The 22442-nt window shown below is 39.0% G+C and overlaps 1 pseudogene; it reads left to right on the top strand.

Annotated features, from left to right (window-relative positions):
* Positions 1-22442, top strand: part of LOC128046471 (ankyrin repeat domain-containing protein 26-like) — a 73711-nt pseudogene that overhangs the window by 43523 nt on the left and 7746 nt on the right.

The raw sequence follows: 22442 nt of genomic DNA, 5'->3' as shown, positions 1-22442 counted from the left end.
CGCCTCAGCCAGAGACTCCTGGAAAATAAAACTAAAAATGGTAAAAATATAGGCACACACAATCATAATGGCTAATTCCACTAGTCATTAGAGTTCTGATGTCACATATCCTGTCTCTGGAGAACTCCTGTGTGCACTCAGAACATAACTGAGCATGGAAGTAACATTTAGAGTTGTTGTGAAAAGAGTTTTGACCTCTTGGATCTTCTGGCCCAGTGGGTCTCTGGACTTCAGGAATTCTCAGAGCACACTACAGAACCACCATTTTAAACCATTGGCATGGTTGGATGTGAAATGATAAAGGGACCTTTGTGTTGACACGGGGTTTAAAGTTTCACTTTTACATTTCTTGCTTGTTTCTTTGATTTCTCTTAAGAAATTTAGACCTGAGAGTTCCCTTTTTTTTTGTTAAGCAAATATTTCTGTGTTGCGCTCATTCTTCCCCCATGGTGCTCTGTACTCTTTGGATCCAGTGTGGTCCTAGACTTTTCCTATTTTCACGTGGAAACAATTGGTCACCCACAAGAGTATCATGTCTCATATAAGTTTATGATGTCTATCCAGGGCTTAAAAATCAGTTCTGAAGATATTGGTAATCTGAGGAAAGACCATCTCATTGTAATTAAAGAAGTTGTCATTGGTGGTGGTGATCAGTCGCTAAGTCAGGTCCAACTCTTTGTGAGCCCATGGACTGCAGCACACTGGGCCTCCCTGTGCCTCGCCATCCCCCAGAGTTTGCCCAAGTTCATATCCATTGCATCAGTGATGCTATCCCACCATCTCATCCTCTGCAATCCCCTTCTCCTCCTGCCCTCAATCTTTCCCAGCATCAGGGTCTTTTCCAGTGATTCAGCTCTTCACATCAGGTGTCCAAAGTATTGGACCTTTAGTTTCAACATCAATTCTTCCAGTGAATATTCAGCATTGATTTCTCTTAGGATTGACTGGTTTGATCTCTTTGCTGTCCAATGGACTCTCAGATGTCTTCTCTAGCACCACTCTTTGAAAGCATCAATTCTTTGGCACTCAGCCTTCTTTATGGTCCAACACTCACATCTGTACGTGACTACTGAAGAAACCATGGCTTTGGCTGTACGGACCTTTGTCAGCAAAGTGATGTATTTGCTTTTTAATGTTGTCTAGGTTTGTAACATTAATTAAAGTAGTAGCATTCATTAAAAGTGTTTTTAAAACCATGGTCTCTAGAGCACACAGTATTATAAGGCATAATTAAGTGTAAAAGAAGGTAGATATACATTTTCTTAATAATATATTTGTATGTTGAAAAATAGTCATGTATGGATGTGAGAGTTGGACTATAAAGAAATCTGAACACAGAAGAATTGATGCTTTTGAACTGTAGTGTTGGAGAAGACTCTTGAGAGTCCCTTGGACTGCAAGGAGATCCAACCAGTCCATCCTAAAGGAAATCAGTCCTGGGTGCTCATTGGAAGGACTGATGTTGAAGCTGAAACTCCAATATTTTGGCCACCTGATGCGAAGAGCTGACTCATTGGAAAAGACCCTGATATTGGGAAAGATTGAGGGCAGGAGGAGAAGGGGCTGACAGAGGATGAGATAGTTGGATGGCATCACTGACATAATGGACATGAGTTTGGGTAGACTCCAGGAGTTGGTGATGTACAGGAAGGCCTGGCATGCTGCAGTTCATGAGGTTGTAAAGAGTCGGAGATGACTGAGTGACTGAACTGAACTGAACTGATGTTGAAAAAATAATTATTGGTAAAGTTCTTATGAAATATAGAATATGCTGTCTTGCATACAGGGTCATCATTGCCATCTTTCTAAATTCCATATATATGTGTTAGTATACTGTATTGATGTTTTTCTTTCTGGCTTACTTCACTCTGTATAATCGGCTCCAGTTTCATCCATCTCAACAGAACTGATTCAAATGTATTCTTTTTAACGGCTGAGTAATACTCCATTGTGTATATGTACCACAGCTTTCTTATCCATTCACCTGCTGATGGACATGTAGGTTGTTTCCATGTCCTGGCTATTTTTTTTTTTTTTTATGATTTTATTTTATTTTATTTTTTTTGATCTCTTTTTTTTTTTTAATTTTAAAATCTTTAATTCTTACATGTGTTCCCAAACATGAACCCCCCTCCCACCTCCCTCCCCATAACATCTCTGTGGGTCATCCCCATGCACCAGCCCCAAGCATGCTGTATCCTGCGTCAGACATAGACTAGCGATTCAATTCTTACATGATAGTATACATGATAGAATGCCATTATAAACAGTGCTGCGATGAACATTGGGGTACATGTGTCTCTTTCAATTCTGGTTTCCTTGGTGTGTATGGGAGGGTGGGATGATTTGGGAGAATGGCATTGAAACATGTATACTATCATTTAAGAATCGAATCACCAGTCTATGCCTGATGCAGGATACAGCATGCTTGGGGCTGGTGCATGGGGATGACCCAGAGGGATGTTGTGGGGAGGGAGGTGGGAGTGGGGTTCATGTTAGGATCGCATGTACACCCGTGGTGGATTCAGGTCAATGTATGTCGAAACCAATACAGTATTGTAAAGTAAAATAAAGTAAAAATATTAAAAAAAAAGAAATATAGAATATGTAATAGAAGTTGAGTGAATCAAAATCAGTAATACTAGGCAATGAAAAAGTAGAAGAAATGAGACACACTAGTTTACATCTCTTCATGAATGACAGTGACATGTGAGATACTGTAAGCTGTGAAGGACTAGTGAGTTTCAAGGGAGAGGAGGACATGGAACTGATTCTCTGAAGAAAGACTTTGTACAAGTTAGTCAGAGTTGTATTCTCACATTCTAATAAATGGAGAATTTGTTTTCACATTTTTCAAATTGGGCTTCTGCCACTCTGAGCCTCAATAATGAGACTTGTCAAAGAGCCAGGCATTTGAAAGTTGATGGTCAGTGTGCGTTTGTGTCCCATTCAATGACCAAAAATCAGTCAGCATCCACAGAATTTGGACAGAAGACTGTAATAAATAAAACGAAGATGAAGACTGCAGCGGTTTTCCTGGTAGGGAATTACTCTCTCCGTCAGCTATGCAAGTCGGAGCTGCCAGGAAACAGAAGAAGCAAAGAAGGCAATGCAGAAGCCCAGAGCACTCAGCTGTGGGCCACCTGGGCACAGCCTTACCGTCCTTCTGATGGTTCCAAATTAGATTTTGTGGCAAAGTCTACCTTGTGCTGACTCCTTTTATGCAACCTGCTGCTGCTGCCACTGCTAAGTTGCTTCAGTCTTGTCCGACTCTGTGCGACCCCATAGACGGCAACCCACCAGGCTCCCCGGTGCCTGGGATTCTCCAGGCAAGAACACTGGAGTGGGTTGCCATTTCCTTCTCCAATTCATGAAAGTGAAAAGTGAAAGTGAAGTCACTCAGTCGTGTCTGACTCTTCGCGACCCCATGGACTGCAGCTTACCAGGCTCCTCCGTCCATGAGATTTTCCAGGCAAGAGTACTGGAGTGAGGTGCCATTGCCTTCTTCGTTTATGCAACCTACATCTTAGCAAGGTGTTTGCATTCTCCCTCTGACCATAGTAATATAATAAATAACAAAGAGAGTTAGGAAAAAGTAAGTTCGTTCAGGCTGGTATTTAGCATACACCTGAGAGTGGGTAGCAGGATTATGTTTAGAACTCTGAGACTAGTTGGGAGACTAGGTAGCCATCTAGAGACTGCCTTCTCAAAATGGGACTTCGTAGTGATGTTTTTATATGGCCGTCAATTCATAAGTATTAGTTATGATTATATTCAGTATAACTGCAAAATCAACTCTGATACCAAATAGTAAAATATTTCTTGTGTTTTCTGTGACTTCATATTTTTTAGAATTGACTTTCCCAGTGGGAATGGGAGTCATGGGAAATTTGCTATATAGTACCTCCTTCTCAGCTGTGTCCACATAGTATATCAACTTGTTTTAGTATTTGTAATGAATTAAGAGTTCACGAGGTTGGTATAAAGGAGTGGTGTATCACTTAAAAGCAGTATATAGAAAGTCAATTCTGAGTCTACTAGGATGCCCAGTCTATTGAGTAACTATGTCTAAGAATGTATTGTCCATAAATACTAATTAATTTAGCACCCTTAATCAGTCATATGGTCAGGACTATGGTAAGAAATCATCCACTGTTTCTTTTTTCACTCCTGTACTTTTTTCTTTTCTATCCTCACCTTGCATTTACAGAATATTCTCAGTTATCTCCTAGAATAGTGACTACAGGCTCTAAACTCAACGTGTTTGTCTTTTTTTCTTTTAATCTATACAACTGAGTTGTTTGCTTTTGTTTCTCCGTGAGCCTGGTAGTTCCAAGAAAAACAAATTCAAATAAAATGCCTACACGAGTCCCTTCAACACTGGACGATGTGAGATAGGAAAACTACAGAATAGATAGAAGCCACTTCAGTCAGTTCATGTGGATCATTTTCTTCTCAGTCAATACATTTTATAAAATAACGAGCAGTTATTTTATCCTTCAGGGTCCCTGGATTTGTACATTTATTGGTTTCTTAAATATTTAGTCTATACTGTACCCTAAAAGTTTTATACCCTAAATATTTCTGTAAACACTCCCTCAGTTCAGGCCTGCATCACCTTGTTATTCCCAGTATTAATGCCTTCAGATTCGCCTTTCTCCGGTTATTCGTATGCCCTTCAGATTCCTCCCTCCCGTGGTGTTTAGATTCACCAGTCTCAAAAGCACACGTGACCATGAGGCACTCTGAGTCACATTAATGTCTAGACCTCTTAAGGCGCCATTGATGCTCTCATAATCTGCCTTCTGCCTGACCCTTTATCTCTAGCCTTTTCAGTCCTTTGCTCTAGAATTCTGAACTACTGCTGGCACCCTCGTCACTTGTCCCTGTTGTTGTTCAGTCGCTCAGTGGTGTCTGATTATACGTGGCCCCAGGGACCACAGCACACCAGGCTTCCCTGTCCTTCACCATCTCCCAGCACTTGCTCAATTAACGTTCATGGAGTTGGTGATGCCATCCAAACATCTCATCCTCTGTCATTCCCTTCTGCTCCCGACTTCAACCTTTCCCAGCATCAGAGTCTTTTCTAATGAGTCAGCTCTTCAAATCCGGTGGCCAAAGTACTGGAACTTCAGTGCCAGCATCAGTTTTTCCAATGAATGTTCAGAACTGATTTTGTTTAGGATTGACTGGTTGGATCTCCTTGCAGTCCAAGGGACTGTCATGAGTCTTTTCGAACACCACCGTTGAAAAGCATCAGTTCTTGGGTGCTCAATCTTCTTTTTGATCCAACTCTCATATCCATACATGACTACTGGAAAAGCCTTTGTTTTGACTAGATGGACCTTTGTCAGCAAAGTAACGTTTCTGCTTTTTAATACGCTAAGTTTGTCATATCTTTTCTTCCAAGGAGCAGGTGTCCTTTAATTTCATGACTGCTTTCACCATCTGCATTGATTTTGGAGCCCAAGAAAATAAAGTCTGTTTCTGTTCTCATTGTTTCGCCATCTCTTTGCCACGAAGTGATGGGACTGGATGCCATGACCTTTGTCAGTCCCATCCCTTCACTTTGGACAAATATCTACCCTGTGGTATGTGTGCTTCTCTCCCCATATTGCTACAGCCTGAAATGCTCTCCCTCTCCTGCCTCTGTTCCCTTGAACTGTGTAAGTCTTCCCTCAGGCATTATCTCTAGAAAAGCCATCCCTTACACCTTTTTCTACATTTTTTGTTAAACTCCAATGTCTAGTACTGAGCAGAAACCCAAGAAATAATTATTGAATAAAACACGGGCTCTGTATCAACCTAGAGGGGTGGGATGGGGAGGGAGATGAGAAGGAGGTTCAAAAGGGGCAATATATGTGTACCTATGGCAGATTCATGTTGAGGTTTGACAGAAAACAACAAAATTCTGTAAAGCACTTATCCTTCAAAAAAAAAAAATTCTATATATACCGAGATGACTTTTAAGAGCTTGTCCTCTGCATTCTAGGAACCAAGAAGATAGGCATGTAAAGGAATAATTTACAGTTCAGGTCTATATCTATCACTAGGAAAATTTAGAAAGATACACTAGAAAAATCTTTAAAGGCCTAAGGTAGCCACAAGGAAAGACATACCTCTTTATCAGAGGAAAGATGGCAGTAATCAAAGACAACTTCACAAAGCAGGTTGAGCCTTAAAAGATGAAAAGTAATTTGTCAGAAGAGTAGAGGGAAGCATTTCAGATGAAGGAACTGATTAAAGCTAAAAAGCAAGAGGAATTTTGTAAACCCTGAATAATGTTGCAGTTGATGCTTGGCATGTTGTTAAAAAGGTCCTGTTTTGAAGTAGAGAAGAGAATGTATGGTGACTTTATATGTCTGTCCTGTATTTTGTTTTGTTTCTGATTGTTTTGTTCACTGCTGTTTGGATTGAGAAGGCAATGGCGCCCCACTCCAGTACTCTTGCCTGGAAAATCCCATGGATGGAGGAGCCTGGTAGGCTGCAGTCCATGGGATCGCTAGGAGTCGGACACGACTGAGTGACTTCACTTTCACTTTCATGCATTGGAGAAGGAAATGGCAACTCACTCCAGTGTTCTTGCCTGGAGAATCCCAGGGACAGGGGAGCCTGGTGGGCTGCCGTCTATGGGGTCGCACAGAGTCGGACATGACTGAAGCGACTTAGCAGCAGCAGCAATGACTGAATCTTTGAGCTGTTTGTGTGCCTGTAACCTGGTGACATCTGGTATTTCCCAAATGGTTTGTTGAAGTTTTTAGGTCATTGGAAGTAGTTCTTAAAGAAGTAAATATTCAGCTGAAGATTAAGATTGATTTAATGTCATTTCACACAATGTTTTAGATCTATGTTTTAAGTGAGGATTATGTCTTTTATCTAAACATTCAAAGTAATTTTAACTAAATATGCAGATCTGTCAAGAGAACTAGACTTGGAAATGATAACAGAGGAAGAACAAGAAAAACTTGATGAAGATGAGAATAACCATGCACAGGTATGTAAAACTGTAAATTTCAATATCTGGTGTAGTACTGTATGAGAAAATGTGTATCAAACAAGGCCAATTAGAATGGAAAGATAAGTTAGAACCCATCACGAATGAGTTAAAGTGGAAGTTCAGTGAAATTTTGTGAGGACTACCAAATTACCATTTCTCCTGAGGAAGATCCACTACGTGATAACCCTAAAGAAGGGGCAAACCAAAAGGAAATATCTCCTAATATCACAAATAATATACCTGATTATGAGGAAAAAGATGCATTTGGAGTATCTGTCTCTCTAGTATTCCAAGCATTTCCTGAACAAAAAGAACCCAGTCTCAAAAATGTTTTTTTGTGGTCTGTAAAGTCTAGGTCCCTTGGATAGACTTGTGGGTCATCTTCAAAGCTTTGTGTCCCTGAAAATAAAGTAGACTTTTAAAATTATCAGCTAGACATTGTACATGTGCTTATGAAAATTGAGGAGAGTTTTTGTAATGATACAGAAAATAAAAAAGTAGGGGAGCCGGTAGTTATATTCGAAGTGAAAGACCAAGAGATTGATATGCAGATGTCACAAAAATGAAGCAAGATCCCACTAATCGGATATTAGACATGGGACAGGCATGTCACTCTAGTCTGTGGCTTGTCTACTCTGGTAAGATGAAACATCGAATTCAAATAAAAATTCACGTTCCCCTTGCTGTTGTTAAATACTGATCTAAAAAATAAAGCAATACAGGACTGGTTCCAGAAGCCACTGCATGCAGATAATTGCAGTGCTAGTGACAATAAAAGCATGGAACCTGAATTAGAAAATGGGAATTCTTCTCCACCTAATAGTCATAGCACATCTGAAGTGCATGTAAATGAAGAATTAGAGAAGGATATGCAGAGGTTTAAGAATGAAATAGACATGTTTCAAGTAGAGTTGCTGGCTCTGGAAAAAGAGAAAATTTAACTTCCAAAAGAGTTTCTCATTTTCTCTTGCTTTGGTTTTTCTCTTTCTTGATGATGTGGTCCATTTTGATTTTCCATTTATGAAAAAAGCGGGGTCATCCAAAGAAGTAATTGTGTAGAAATCAATTATTATCTCAATAACAGGAATTCAGGAAACTATTTTCATGGCTTTTGTCCTTCAATCAATTCTAATATCTAATTCTTCTCCATCAGTCTTCATATGGACTGGGAAACTCAGTTAGCTATGTGCTATGTGGTCTTCTGAGCCAGAATAAGCACCAAGGAAATTGCTTAAGAAAAATAATCAGCTAGGGTTTTGTGTCTTTTTTTCCCCCCTTTAACTCTGTTGGGTTAAATATAAGTTATATTTCCATAGAATGGGAAGAATGACTGAGAGATGAGACATGAACATGTGTTCCCTCTAATCTCTTCATTGTGGTTGAATATGTGTGATCTTCTCTGCTTTCCGCAATCGCTGGGCGCATAGATTTCTGGCCGCTTCAGGATCTTTTAAATAACAAATACATGTGCTCCCACATATGCTTTAATCAGTACTCTCAGATGTTTCTTTTGAGACAGACCTTTCCATTATGTTGTTTACTAAAATGTAGAAAGTTTTGACATGTGTGATTTTGTTACATAGATAGTGTGTATGTGTGTGTGTGTGAAAGTTGCTTAGTCATGTCCAACTCTTTGCAAACCCTTGGACTGTAGCCTGCCAGGCTCCTCTGTCCATGGAATTCCCTAGGCCAGAAAGAAGACCAGAGTGGCTAGCTGTTCCCTTCTGCAGAGGATCTTCCTAATCCAGGGATTGAATCCAGGTCTCCTGCATTGAAGGTGGATTCTTTAATATTTGAGCCACCAGGGAAGACCATAGGTAGTATAAACCCCGAGCAAAAAAGAAAAAAAAATTAAGGGTTTCTGTACAAAGGAGAAGACTGAGTTCTGAGATGCTATGAGATTTTTTTTTTTCAGTAATAAGGTTTTTTAAATTGTTTGTTTGCTCTTTTGTGTAAGAGGTGCTCTGACTGAGTTTGAACAGACAAAAAGACAAAAAAGAAAAGAAAGAAAGAATGAAAGAAAGAAAGAAAAAACTCTTATGTATTCTCCTGTTAAAAAAAAAAAAAAAAGGAGATGAGCCCTACCCCCAACTAAGGCATTGAGTTACTGTGCCAAAGTCACGCTTTTAACTTACCTGATTAATCTGATGAATTCATTTGGTAATATAAAATATTTGACATTCCAGAATTGTATTATCTCTTTTGGTGGCATAAAATGCTAGGGAGTGCCAGTTTAGGGGCCTTAAAGAAAACCTTGAACATTTTTTTATTTTATTGCTGTTTTTGGTAAATAGTGAGGCAATACTAGGTAATTATTTCTATACCCTCTAGCTGTCAGGTTTGATGGTTATTGAATGTGGAATTGGGAAGCATTGCTTATATTCCAGAATTCCACACTAACTAACAACTCCTCAGTTTCATTCTGCTCCTTGTGTTTTGGTAAACTTTGGTTCACCGTGACTTTTTTTGCTATCTCCCAGATGGAAGTGAAAAAATAATTGTAAAAGGCAGAGGGGAAAGCATAGCTTTAGTGCAGAGAGAAGAATGTTTCCTTTCTGAGGCATGAAGGTGTCACATCCTCTGCATCTGGCTGTTTAATGGAAACTCCAGGTGGTAAAGACCAAAGACGACAGATTTTGTGTCTTTCTCTTTGTATTTCTCTGTCTCTGCCAGTCAGATGGGGAAGACTGAATATGAATAATTGCATCTTATTAAGAAAGACATTTTTGAAATTTTGGGAATTTTGTTCTTTTCCTCAAACAGAAAGGAGCAGATTTTACGAACATTTCAGTGACTTGTAAGTGATAAAATAAACACAGAAATATTTTTATCACTTAAATTCAGGGTGAGCACTGAGTCAAATAATAAAATTGAAAATAAAGATCTTTATAATCAGTATATAGCAATTATTCTTAGTGTCAAACTTCCATTAAAGGTTGAAGAAGAAAAGAAACACAAAAGTAGTGAAGTGGAAGTATCAGAGAATGTATGCAATGCTGCTGATGAGAGTGGATTGTTTCAGCAGAGAAAGCGTGGAGGAAATAGCAACCAGGAGTTTCCTGCTATCAGAATGAGGGTCCTGATAGGTAATCCTATATCAACATTTAACAGCACGTCCCTTGTTATTTTCCTATAAAATAATTTCTAACTTGAGCTAATGTTTGTGATGTACAGATTTTATATTTTACTAGAGATATAGTTATTTTTTAATACTCTTGGCCTTATTTACTAGAGTTCCTTTGTTAACATACCACCATGTTACATATTGGAATATTCTGGATTTGACTGCATACTTGCCTTAATCAGTGTGTTGTATATTTACATTTGTTTCATCGCTAATGAACATCCTTTCATTTCAGTTTGAGGACTTTTTCAGCATTTCTCATGAGGCGGGACTAATGGTGATGAACTCCATCAGGTTTGCTTTGTCTGGGACAGTTTATATTTCTCTTTCATTTCTGAAAGACAACTTTTCTGGAAAGAGTACTCTTGGCTGGCAGGTTTTTCTCTCCTAGCACTGTGAGTGTGTCCATGGATGGAGGCGAGATTGCTGTTGGTGGCGGGAGAACTGATGAGGCATCGGTCTTTCAGCCATGATGCCGCTGTCGCCGCATCATGCGGGTGGTTTACAAGTAAACTCTTCTCCCCTGGCCAAATATTTCCTTGGTTTCTTCTTTCATGGTATATGTGCCTCATGTCATTTAAAATATCACCTAAATTAAGTGTGGCTTTTTTCTGTGAATTCTCTTTTTGACTTATTTTTGGTTGCGCTGGGTCTTTGCTGCCGCAGTTCTTGGGCTTCTCAGTGTGGTGGCTTCTCTGGATGCTGAGCATGTGCTCTAGGGTGCTGGCTTCAGTAGCTGTGGAGCACGGTTTAGTTGCACCATGGCATGCAGGATCTTCCCTGACCAGGAATGGAACACCTGCCCCCTTTATTGGTAGGTGGACTCCTAAGCACTGGACCACCAGGGAAGTCCCTAAATTCACCATTATTATATTTAGTAGCAAAATAAAAAATATAATGTAAATCTACTTATGACTCCCATGTCTAAGAGTCAAGGTGTTTAGCCAGTGGACTCCAGGTTTTCAGCGTAGCCCTTGAGGTTCTTCTCAGTGTCTTTCCAGATGCATCTCTCTACTTTCTTCCATGTATTTTGTGCTCTTCCTTCCAGGTTTCTCGGAAACAACCCAGATGCCCTGTGCCTGATGTTTGTGCTCATATTCGAGTCTCCAAGTAGAATGATTTTCTCCCTTTTCTGTTTCTCATGACCTCCTCTCTTCACTTCTTCTGCAAATCCTTCCTTATTTCACTTATTACTTTTATATGTCAAGTTTTATACATCATATTGTATCATAATCATATCCGTGTTTGAAAGAAGAATTTGTTTTCTTGCATATGGTTGGTACTCTGTAACTGTCTTGTAAATTAATCAATGACTTAAGATGGGTAAGAGTTGGAATATTATAAGAATTGATTGTCTTTTATTCTTTACCAGTTGAATTATTAGAAAACATTGGTTTTTTTGTGGACTTTTAAAAGTAGCTATCCTGGTGTGCACAGGAAGGAAGTAAAGAAAAAGAACGATGATAAATGGACACGGGAAGAACGTGTGATTGCACCAATATTTGAAAAGACCGATTCACTGACTGGTGGTCTGCTGCATGTGAATGATGACAGCATTTTAAGGGAAGTGGATCAGGGTGATGACAGGTACATTCTCCAGATTCCTTGTTTGTAGGGGAAGAAATATTAACACTGAATACTTTTTTCTGGAAATAGAGCAGCAGTATACAGTGCTCAAGCTAAGATTGCTCAACTCTGGTGGACGAACACTGCTGAAAGGTTAAGGTGAGGACCAGTGCCTTTGGCCAGAAGTCATTTCAGTAAACAGACCCCTTGGAAGCTGGACTGTAATGAATACACGTAAACATTCAGTAGGGAATGTTATTGGGACAGAAAATGAAGAACTGGATGGTAACTGAAGAGGAATGTGGAGTTCACAGGTGTTACTTGTTTTATGTTAAGAAGGGAGCTTTTAGAGTATGGATGCTATTGGAAGGAGAAGGCAATGGCAACCCACTCCAGTACTCTTGCCTGGCAAACCCCATAGACGGAGGAGCCTGGTAGGCTGCAGTCCATGGGGTCGCTAGGAGTCGGACACTACTGAGCGACTTCACTTTCACTTTTCACTTTCATGCATTGGAGAAGGAAATGGCAACCCACTCCAGTGTTCTTGCCTGGAGAATCCCAGAGACGGGGGAGCCTGGTGGGCTGCCATCTATGGGGTCGCACAGAGTCGGACACGACTGAAGTGACTTAGCAGTAGCAGCAGCATGCTATTGGAAATGAGCCAGCAGAGGGCGTGTTTATTTAGTTTAGTCTTGTTTGCATTTCCAATACTAGGAAGCTTATTGATTGCATGACATTATCTTTAAACTATTACAGTAAACTAATTGTACATAATACTTCTGTTCATGTATAGTTTTATGGTAAGGGCTTGTTCATTGGTTCTGAAGTGTAATATTTCTATGTAATGGAATATGCAGATGATTGCTTAAGTTAATTCTATCATATATAGATTTTCAAAAATTACGTAATTGTGAATTTACAAACACTTAGGCTATACTGAATAGGATATGGTCATTCCTTGATGATTCTAGTTGATAGTAATATGGTGAGTAACTATGATTCTGTAAGGTGCTCTGTAAGGTGCATCACATCATATTAACTTCATAGTTGTTTATAGCTTCCAAGGAAAAGGGGAAGATTTTGTTTATATTCAATAGAAAAACATTATTAGCAGTCTTTCACATATTATTCCTTTTGCATGATAAAGATCTAAATGACAAAACCCGTGCTTCCTTTACTAAGCGTGTCATTAGCACATATTGTGTGCTCAATACATGTATGTCAGATGCATGAAGAAACAGCAGAATGGATGAATGAAGGCCTATTGATGAATTTCTTTACAGAAAACAAAACTTTATTGCCAGTAATTTGCAGGCTTGCCTATCTCTGAAGTCTTTTTAATTTTTGAGAAATATGTTTTAAGATTCAGAAATCATTACTTATAGCTATAGCTAGACCTGAAATAATACCATAGATTCATTTGCTATCATATTACTTTAAAAAGCATTTCAATATTACTTTCTCAACATATTTTGGAAGAGCAATGTTGAAGCCAGACTTCCTGGGTTTGAATTCTGGGTCTGTTGGTGACATGCTGAGTGGGCTTGGGCAAGTTCCTCAGCCTTTGTGTGCTCCATTTCCTCCTATACCTATCTCCTAGAATGGCTGTGAGGATTCAAATGCCTTTAGGACATGTCAGGTGTTTCTAATAATGCATGGCCAATGCATAGGAAGTCCTCAAAAAGCTAATATCTTGGTTATTCAAATGGATTTCTCTCTTAGAAGGACTGAAGGAATACCTCCCAGATAGTTCGTATTGCCATAAAAGTTAGTTCTTATGGAAAAGGACAGGTGCAAAAAACACTAGTATACTGTTTCCTATCACACAACGCAAGTAACTTTATGTTTTTCCTTTCCTTGGATCTAACTTTAATACTTTATTAATATTACTGATATATTTTCTGTGTCCTTTAATGCTGCTTTTATTTATTTCTGCACCCTTTATAGACAATTACTTGCCAAAGCAAAGAGTTTATATAAAAAAGAAAAGTTTAGGTATTGTTTGTATTTTTGAATATTTAATATTAGCCTGAAAAGAATCATTTGTTCTTTTAGGCCTGCAAGGAAAACACCGTATGAAAAGAAGGTATAGTAAAAAAAACAATGAACTTTCAAAAATATTATCCTTATTGAAAATACTTTGTCAAAGGAATAGTGGTAAAAAAGAAAATCTTCCTTTGTTGTAGAGAAGTTTACTTTGAACACATCATTTAGAAACACTGTTGATAAAGTTATCCTTTTGATAAAAATCTCTTTTTTTAAGAAATGTCTGTTTTTGTTTTGATACGGAGAGTTATCACCTCTGTACACTTGGTGTATTTATACATATTTTAAGGACATTGTGAAACAGTATTGTTTACGTGTAGGTCAAAGAATAAATCAATTACGTGAACGACCTGGATGACTTAACTCAGTCGTCTGAGACTGATTCTGAGGATGGTGATGTGCTTTACGAATTCCACGTTGCAAGTAGAACCTCTCGACGTGGGGTGTAAAGGTAGGACCACAGTGTAAATGTTAATGGAAAGCCTGTCTGTGTATAGAGTAGTGATATATGCACACCTTGTCAGTACTGCTCTAGAGCCAGGGATATGTTACAGTGCTGTGCATCTCAGAAGTTTCTTTTGCATTAAAAGGACATGAAAGTGAGTGTATGCTCTGAGCCACAGGTCTATGATCTTCTCACTCACTGTACCTTCTGTTGACTCTTCTTTCCTATGCCTCCACCCACGGTCAGGTCAGCATCATTTTCCTCCTAGAGTAACTGAAATAACCTCAGGACTTCTTTCCCTGCCACTCCACCTGGCAGAACCTTGGTCTGCACAGCAACTGTAATTATTGCCTATTTTTAAACATTCAGGTCTCATCGTGCTACCCCCTTGCTTCAAGCCCAACTGTTGCCTCTCTTTGCTGCCTGGTTAAAGGTCAAAATTATGTGGTTCCATCTGGTTTTAGTTTTCACCCTTCTTTCTACATGAATTCTAGAATCAGCTTGTCAGTTCCCTAAAATGTCTGCTGGTCTTAACGTTTTCATTTTCCTTCAGTTTAAAATACTTTGTACTTTCTCTTTTCATTACCTCTTTGATCCAAGGGTTATTTAGATCCATGTGATTTAGTTTCCAAATATTTTATTGAGAGTTTTCCAGAGATCTTTCTGTGCTCTTGCTTCTCATGATTCGTTAGGTGCATCCAGAGGGGCCTTGTGGCTAGGGCTGATTATTTCCTGCCTTGGAGGCAAGACCTTGCTGACTACCCTGTTCATTCTGCTGGTACCTAGGTGTTTTTCCAGCCTGGCTCATGAGAATAGGTAGAGTGAGCACCAGCCACATGTTCCAATAGTCTTTTCAGATGGTTTCTCCCTGGTCTCAGGTGTTTTCTCCCAGATGAGTGCTGTTCGTTCCTCTGCTGAATGCCCGAGGGGCTCCTCCTCAGGTCTCCAGGGTCCTTTTCCTCTCTGTTCCACTCTCTCCTCTCCACAGTTCTGATCTGTGATCTCTGCCCATTTTGGTTTCACCAGACTATCAGCTTCATTACCTCCTGTCAGGGAGTCTGGCTGACTCAGCTTCCATTCCTTCTCCCCGTGTTGGGGCCTGGAAATTCTCTCAAGGCAGTGAGCTGGGGCATTCCTTAGGCTAACCTCGAGTGTTTCCAGGATCATTGTCTTTCATTCCCTGAAGTCCTTTGTCATGAAAATCATTGTTTAATGTATTTTGTCGGCATTGTTTTTGCTCACTCCACTCAGGAAGGTAAATCAGTAGCTGTTCACTCTGTCTTGGTTAAAACATATGGCAGCTGGAGACTGTCCACAGGGTTGTTCCTCCTACTCTACTTACTACTTCCTGCTCATCCTTCATTTCTCAGTGTGACATCTCTTCCCCAGGGAAATCTTTCCTGGACCCAGCCTATGTCAAGTTCTGTTATGTGATCATAGAACTCTCTTTTCTTAGAATATCTATCTGAGTTCATATTTATTTTATTTGTCTTTGTCTGCTACTAGATTTCAAGCTAAACAAGAGCCAGGGGCATCTGTTTTATTTGCAGAGCTTAGAATAATAATGTCTTCCACATTATAGACCCTTAATACTTGTTCAGTGCGTGGATGAGTGAACGTGAAAGGCACAGTCCTTTATACTCAAAAATTACTCACATAATTTTTTGTTTGTTTGTTTCTATCTTTGTTTTCTTCATCATGCAAATTCTGTTAGCTTGTTGAAAATTCAAGATACAATTCTGTCGCATGAAAGAGTAGTAGATTTTCAAAGAAGCCACTGTGAACTAATTAGAGGAGAATTTTACAGAATGAAAATTAAGGTTCGTGGGCTACAAAAAGAGCTGTCAGAAACCAAAGAAGTGAAATCACAGTTAGAGCATCAGAAAGTGGAGTGGGAACGTGAGCGCAGCAGCTTGAGGTACTGCACACCTCACTTTTAAAGAAATATTTGAACTATTGTTTGTTTTAATACTGCAGAGACATAGACGTGTTATAAGGACTAACTTATCCTCTAGGATTTTACAGAGGAGAAAGTGTTACTTGTATTGTGGAATGTGAAATTCTTGGAAATATTATAGCAGGTTCTTAACACTGAATGCTTCTAACACCTTAATGTATATTTTTCCAAATCATCATTTTCATGACCATACAAAAGTCTGCCATAATGGAAACTCCATTAAATATTTACCAAATTGACTTTCAGTTGTTTTTAACTTTTCTGTGTTCTATTTAATACTGCAAGGAACACCTTTCTATAAATCATTTTTGCCTTTCTAATTATTTGAACTACATTTTCTTTAATAATATCGTATAATGCGGTCAAAGTATGAGAACTTAAAAAAGGTCTGTGGTCTATATTTCTAAACTATTCTTAGGAAAGTTTTTATTACTTTACATTCCCACCCATAGATTTATGAAGTAGCCATTTTTCTCAAGAGAAAATGAAACAAAATTTTATGCAGTTTTTTTCTTAACCCTCTGTCTGAAAACAGTGACCCTTATTAGGTGTTTTTCATTGCATTCCCCCCACGTTTACTATTTTAAACATTGTGAAGAGGGAACGGAAGTTATTGCAGCAGTGAATAATCTCATGATTTTCTAAGAAGAGGTTTAAATTTTGCAGATTCACCTTAAAGCAAGAAGAAGAGAATAGAAGAAATGCCGAGATGTAGTAAAGAAGCTGAAGTGAAACAGCACCTAGAACTCACTCTCCAAGCAGTAGAAATGAAACTGAAGCCTGAGAGAAATAATCTGAATCAGGTAGAGTAATCTTTGGTGAAAATTTCAAATTTCTAACATGATTTTATCAATATTATTTATAATATCCCATTTTTTAAAAATGCCTTTATTTAGTGTCATTTTGTTTAGTGTTCTAGGAACTTTTAGGTTAATTGTTAAAAACAAAAGAAAAGAAATTCAAAGTTCCCAAAGAAACAAGGCTAGAAATAAGAATTGTATGATCCTGACATGCTGGGTGCACTTTTTCGAGCAGAGGGAGGAAGAGGTCACGTCAGTAGCTCACACAATAGATCCTGAGAAACCACAGGGTTGAGAATGGTGTGAAACTGGAGGTTAAGCTCTCAGCTCACCTCAGGTAACCGATCCTTCAGCCTTGACAGACCATTCGTGAGTGAATAGGTCTAGAAGAGAAGGGGTGCTGGGAGGGACCATCATGCCTAATTTTACCTCAGGTTGCCTCTGGCCTTCAATCTGGCAGGTGGCTGAGGGTCGTGGACCCCCCTCCCTCTGTGCCCATCACCCTCCAGTCCACCTGCCCCATGAACAGCTCAGAGCTGGCTCCAGCTTCCCCAGCTGCATCCTCCCTCACAGCAGAGTCCTCAAGGACAGGTGTTAACTGGCGTCCTTGAGAGGTGCAGGAATTTTTTTTCCAGCAGTTGGTAGAAACCAGACACTCTTGAAGTTGGATGTCCTTCTTTCTGCAGAGTTCTCAAGTGGCATCTCAGAGCAGAGGAATTTGCTCCCACACCCGATGTCCCTCTCAAACATGGACTGGGTCCCATCCCTGATGTCCTAGCAGCAGATCTCCTGCAACGAAAAGCTCTCGGGAAGAGCTCGGGAAAGTAGTATTTGTAATTCAAATCCATTTGTCTAGAGCAGTCAGGTAGTGACATACGATGGCCTCATCCAAGGAGAGGCCTTTAATATTTTCCATAGGAATCGATCTCAAATCTTTTGTGACTATCTTGGAGGAGCTGGGACCCTGATTGTGGTTTAGGCAAGGAAGACCGTGTGTGGTCCACCATTGACTGCGCTACCCGACCAAGTCCCTCTGCCTTGGAGTGAACGTGTCAGTCACTCCATGCATGTCATCACCTTCAGTGTCTAAATCAGAGTCCATTCCTGGCTCCACTGTCATTTCTTTAACCAATACCCTGTCAGCGATCTTTTCACACCATTTACTGTTTTTCATTTTGTAAAAACTGTAACATCAGTTGTAAAAACACTTTTTAACACTTTAAAAAGTTGTTTCTTTAGAACAACATATAAAAGTGCCTCCCCCAAACCAAGGGGAGGAAAAAAAAAAAAAAAGAACTCTTGCTACCAATTAAAGATATTCTGGGTTTAGGTAATGATTTCACTTCCTCGATTGATCATTAGGTTAGTTTATCACTTCCCCTGATGGTAAGGAGGAAACTATAGGCAGTTCAGAGACCACATTCTGAATGTCATTCTTCTGCTTGTGAGAAAATGAGCACTCTGCTCTGTGAGTGTCTTATTTCAGTACAAGGAACTTTTGAAATCAGTGATAGATACGCCATAATATATACTTAGTGATAGTTATTAAGTGTTTTTCATTGTATTTTTCCCATCTTACTATTTTAAACATTATGGACAGATAATAAAAGTTATTGCAGCAGAAAAGAATCTCATAGTTTTCTAAGAGCTTTCTAAATTTTACCTTATTTACCATGAGTGTATGTACCATGAATGAAATAGGAAGCTTATTTTGTATTGATATGTTTGTACTAGAGACATGTGTTTTGACATAAGAAGACTAGTAGAGTCCAAAGACCTGGCAAAAAGGCTGCAGCTTACTCATATTTTTAACTTTTTCCTTTCCAGAATCATTACAGCGAATGAGTTAGTTAATGTTTGAACAACTGCCTAGTACAGTTGGTAATAGGTGTAATTCTTGTAATTGCCTATTAAAATGTTAGAAGGTAGCATATTCTCAAGGAAAAACTTTTTGTACAAAATTTAGTCTATTTATACAGAGGTAAGGCTCTTACTGTGAAGTAGATGTATAGGAGGTATCAAATGCAGTGTTTATAAACCTAGCAGGTGGTGTTGTTTATTGAATTACACTTGATTAACAGTATTCTGTTAGTTTTGGGTACACAGCACAGTGATTCAGATATATATGTATATGTGTGTGTATATTATATAAATGGGGCTTCCCTGCTGGCTCAGACTGTAAAGAATCTGCCTGCAGTGCAGGAGACCTGGGTTAAATCCTTGGGTTGGGAAGATCCCCTGGAGAAGGTGGAGAAGGCAATGGCACCCCACTCCAGTACTCTTGCCTGGAAAATCCCATGGGCAGAGGAGCCTGGTAGGCTTCAGTCCATAGGGTTGCTAAGAGTCAGACATGACTGAGCTACTTCACTTTCACTTTTCACTTTCATACATTGGAGAAGGAAATGACAACCCACTACAGTGTTCTTGCCTGGAGAATCCCAGGGACGGCAGAGAGAGTTGTGTCTCGCTTCAGAGACACAACTGAAGCGACTTAGCAGCAGCAGCCTGGAGAAGGAAATGGCTACCCTCTCCAGTATTCTTGCCTGGGAAATCCAATGGACAGAGGAGCCTGGCAGGCTATCGTCTATGGGGTCACAAAGAGTTGGACATGACTGAGTGACTAATACACATACACACTCACTCACACACACACTCACATGTACACACATATTCTGTTTCAGATTCTTCTTGCAGAATATTAAGTGTAGTTCCTTATGTTGTACAGTACATCTCTCTTGGTTATTTTATGTCTACTGGTGTGTATATGTTAATCCCAACATCCTAATATATCCCTTCCCCTACCCCTCTTTCCCCTGTGGTCACTACAAGTTTGTTTTCTGTGTCCATGAGTCTCTTTCTGTTGTGTGAATAAGTTCACTTTAGATTCTACATCAGTATGATATAATACTTGTCTTTTTCTGACTTACATCACTTAGGGTGATAATGTCTAGGTCCATCCCTGTTGCTGCAAATAGCATTATTTCCTTCTTTTTTATGGCTTACTAGTTTTCCATTATATAAATATTCCACATCAGATGCAATTTTTAACTGTAGTCAGATCTATGAATCTTTTATTTTAAGCCTTCTGGGTTTGTTGTAGTTCAGAAAGAAGCCTTTCCAGTTCTGAGCTTCTTGAAAAGTCTCTTGGGATTTCTTTTTTACTTTCATGGATTCATTGTCTTCCATTAAATGTTTGAACCGTTGGGAATTTCTGCTTGTATAAAGTCTGAGGATTGAATTGAACCTTATTTTCCCTGTTGGAGACACACTTGGTGCAGTCCTTTCATTGTATAAGCATACAAGTTAGTCTTTCATTTCAGAGGAAATCATGGAATATCACTTTATTGAGTACTAGCTAAAAATCTCCTTTGTTTCACTTAGGTTTCTGATAGTTGTGAAGAAGCAAAAGACCTGTTGCACAAAAACCACATGCTGTAGGATGAACTTGCCACGCTGAGACTGGAGATAGATGCACTGAAACAGCACCGGGAAAAGGAAAATAACTATTTTGAGAACATGGAAATTCTCAAAGTAAAGAATGATGATCTACAAAAGGCAGTAAAATTGAGTGAGGAAATGTTAACAAAGACTATATCCCACTATACAGGCCAGCTTAATGCTCTAACAGCTGAGAATACAATGCTAACCTCTAAGCTGGAGAACGAAAAAGAAAGTAAACAAAGACTGGAAACGGAAGTGAAATCCTACCGTTCTAGACTGGCTGCTGCCTTACACGATCATGGTCAAGGTCAGACATCAAAAAGAGATCTGGAACTTGCCTTCCAGAGAGCAAGAGACAAGTGGTTATGCTTGCAGGACAAAATGAAATTCAATGTGGCTAATCTAAGAGATAACAATGAGAAGCTTTCCCAGCAACTATCTACAGTGGAAAGTATCTTCAATAAGCTGAAAATCAAGCTGCATCACACGAAAGATGATCTTAGAGAAAAGACTTTAATGTTAGAACGTGTCCAGAGAGATCTAAGCCAATGAGAGTGTCAAAAGCAGGAAATTGAACACATGTATCAGAACGAACACAGCAAAGTGAATACATACCTTGGAAAGCATAAATCCTTAGAGAAGAGATTATCTCAACTCCAGAGTGCAAACGTGTTGCTCCAACAGCAACTGGGTAATGCACGAAACAGAGCCGACAGTAAAGAGAAGATGGTCATCAGCATCCAAGACCAGTTTTAGCAGATCGTGAGAAAACTTCAGGCCGAACGTAAGAAACAAGGTCTGATGCTGGAGGAAAGAAACAAGTAGTTGATCAAGGAGTGTAATCGTTTAAAAGAAAGAATGTATTGGTACGAAAATGAGAAAGCAGAAGGAGAAGTGAGTATCCAGAGGAGAAATAATTCTCAGACTTCCTGAAAGAAAGTTCAAAGTGATTCTTGATTCTGGCTAAATGTTGAATCTAGTTGAGTATAAAAAATACACAAGGTATGAATCTATGGTCTCTAAGCCAGCCTAAAAGCATACCTTGTATCCAGCAAATAAAAATTAGACTGAAGAAATGCTTTACTTTGAGTAGGGACATCGTGTTGTTTATGAAATGTTAAGAGATTTAGTTCTAAATTTTTAACATAGACAGGTACTAGTAATTTACTCTTTATTAAGGTAATAATTTTAATCTTTATGTTACCACATTTCAGTATCATGATAAAGCAGATAAATGAAATGTTCAAACCTGAAATGAATATCTTGAAATGAAGCTTCACTTACCTGGATTATCTTGGTAGTCACTTCCAGGTTTCCCAGAGGCTGTATTTTATATATCATACTTTGGCTTCAGTAGCTTGCCAGAGCTTTTTGTTATATTTGTTGGTACAATTTTATTTTTGTCCATGTCAATTTGAGTTAATATGGAAACATTTCAGCCTTGAATCATTTATTCTTAAAGCTTCTCAACTCTTCAAATGCATCTACTTATCATGAAATCATAATTTGGGACTCAGGTGGTGAGCTTTAGCAAAACTATTCTTGATTTAATCTTCCCACTGCTATTTATGCTTTACTTAACATTTTTATAAACAATTTGCTCATAATTCTCATTTTAAGTATCAATTACTATCATTTGAATACAAGCTTGTCCTCTAAAAATGAAGGATGGCAGGATTCGTGAGCAGCAGGAATGCAGTGAGTCATGGAGAGGGTTGTAGGAGCTGAGGTCTGGAGGCAGGTAGAGGGCCAAGTTATCGAGGCTCCTTGAAGGCCATGGGAGCAACCTCATTTTTTAAATGGCATTTTTCCTTTATATTGGAATATGGTTGATTTACAATTTTGTGTTAGTTTCAGTTGTACAGCAAGTTGATTCAGTTATTTGTTCATTATATCCATTATTTTTCAGTTCCTTTTCGCAGGTAGGTGACTACAGAATATTGAATAAAGCGGTAAGCCAAGGGCAAAGGTGGGGAGGAGGGATAAATTAGGAGTTTGAGATTAACGTAGACACACTACTAGATATAAAATAGATAAGCCACAAGGGAATGGCCTCATTTTTCTGC

This window comes from Budorcas taxicolor, chromosome 4, assembly GCF_023091745.1.
Source record: "Budorcas taxicolor isolate Tak-1 chromosome 4, Takin1.1, whole genome shotgun sequence".
Classification (NCBI taxonomy): domain Eukaryota; kingdom Metazoa; phylum Chordata; class Mammalia; order Artiodactyla; family Bovidae; genus Budorcas; species Budorcas taxicolor.
The sequence above is the reverse complement of the archived record's forward strand: the minus strand, read 5'-3'. Positions and strand labels throughout refer to the sequence as shown.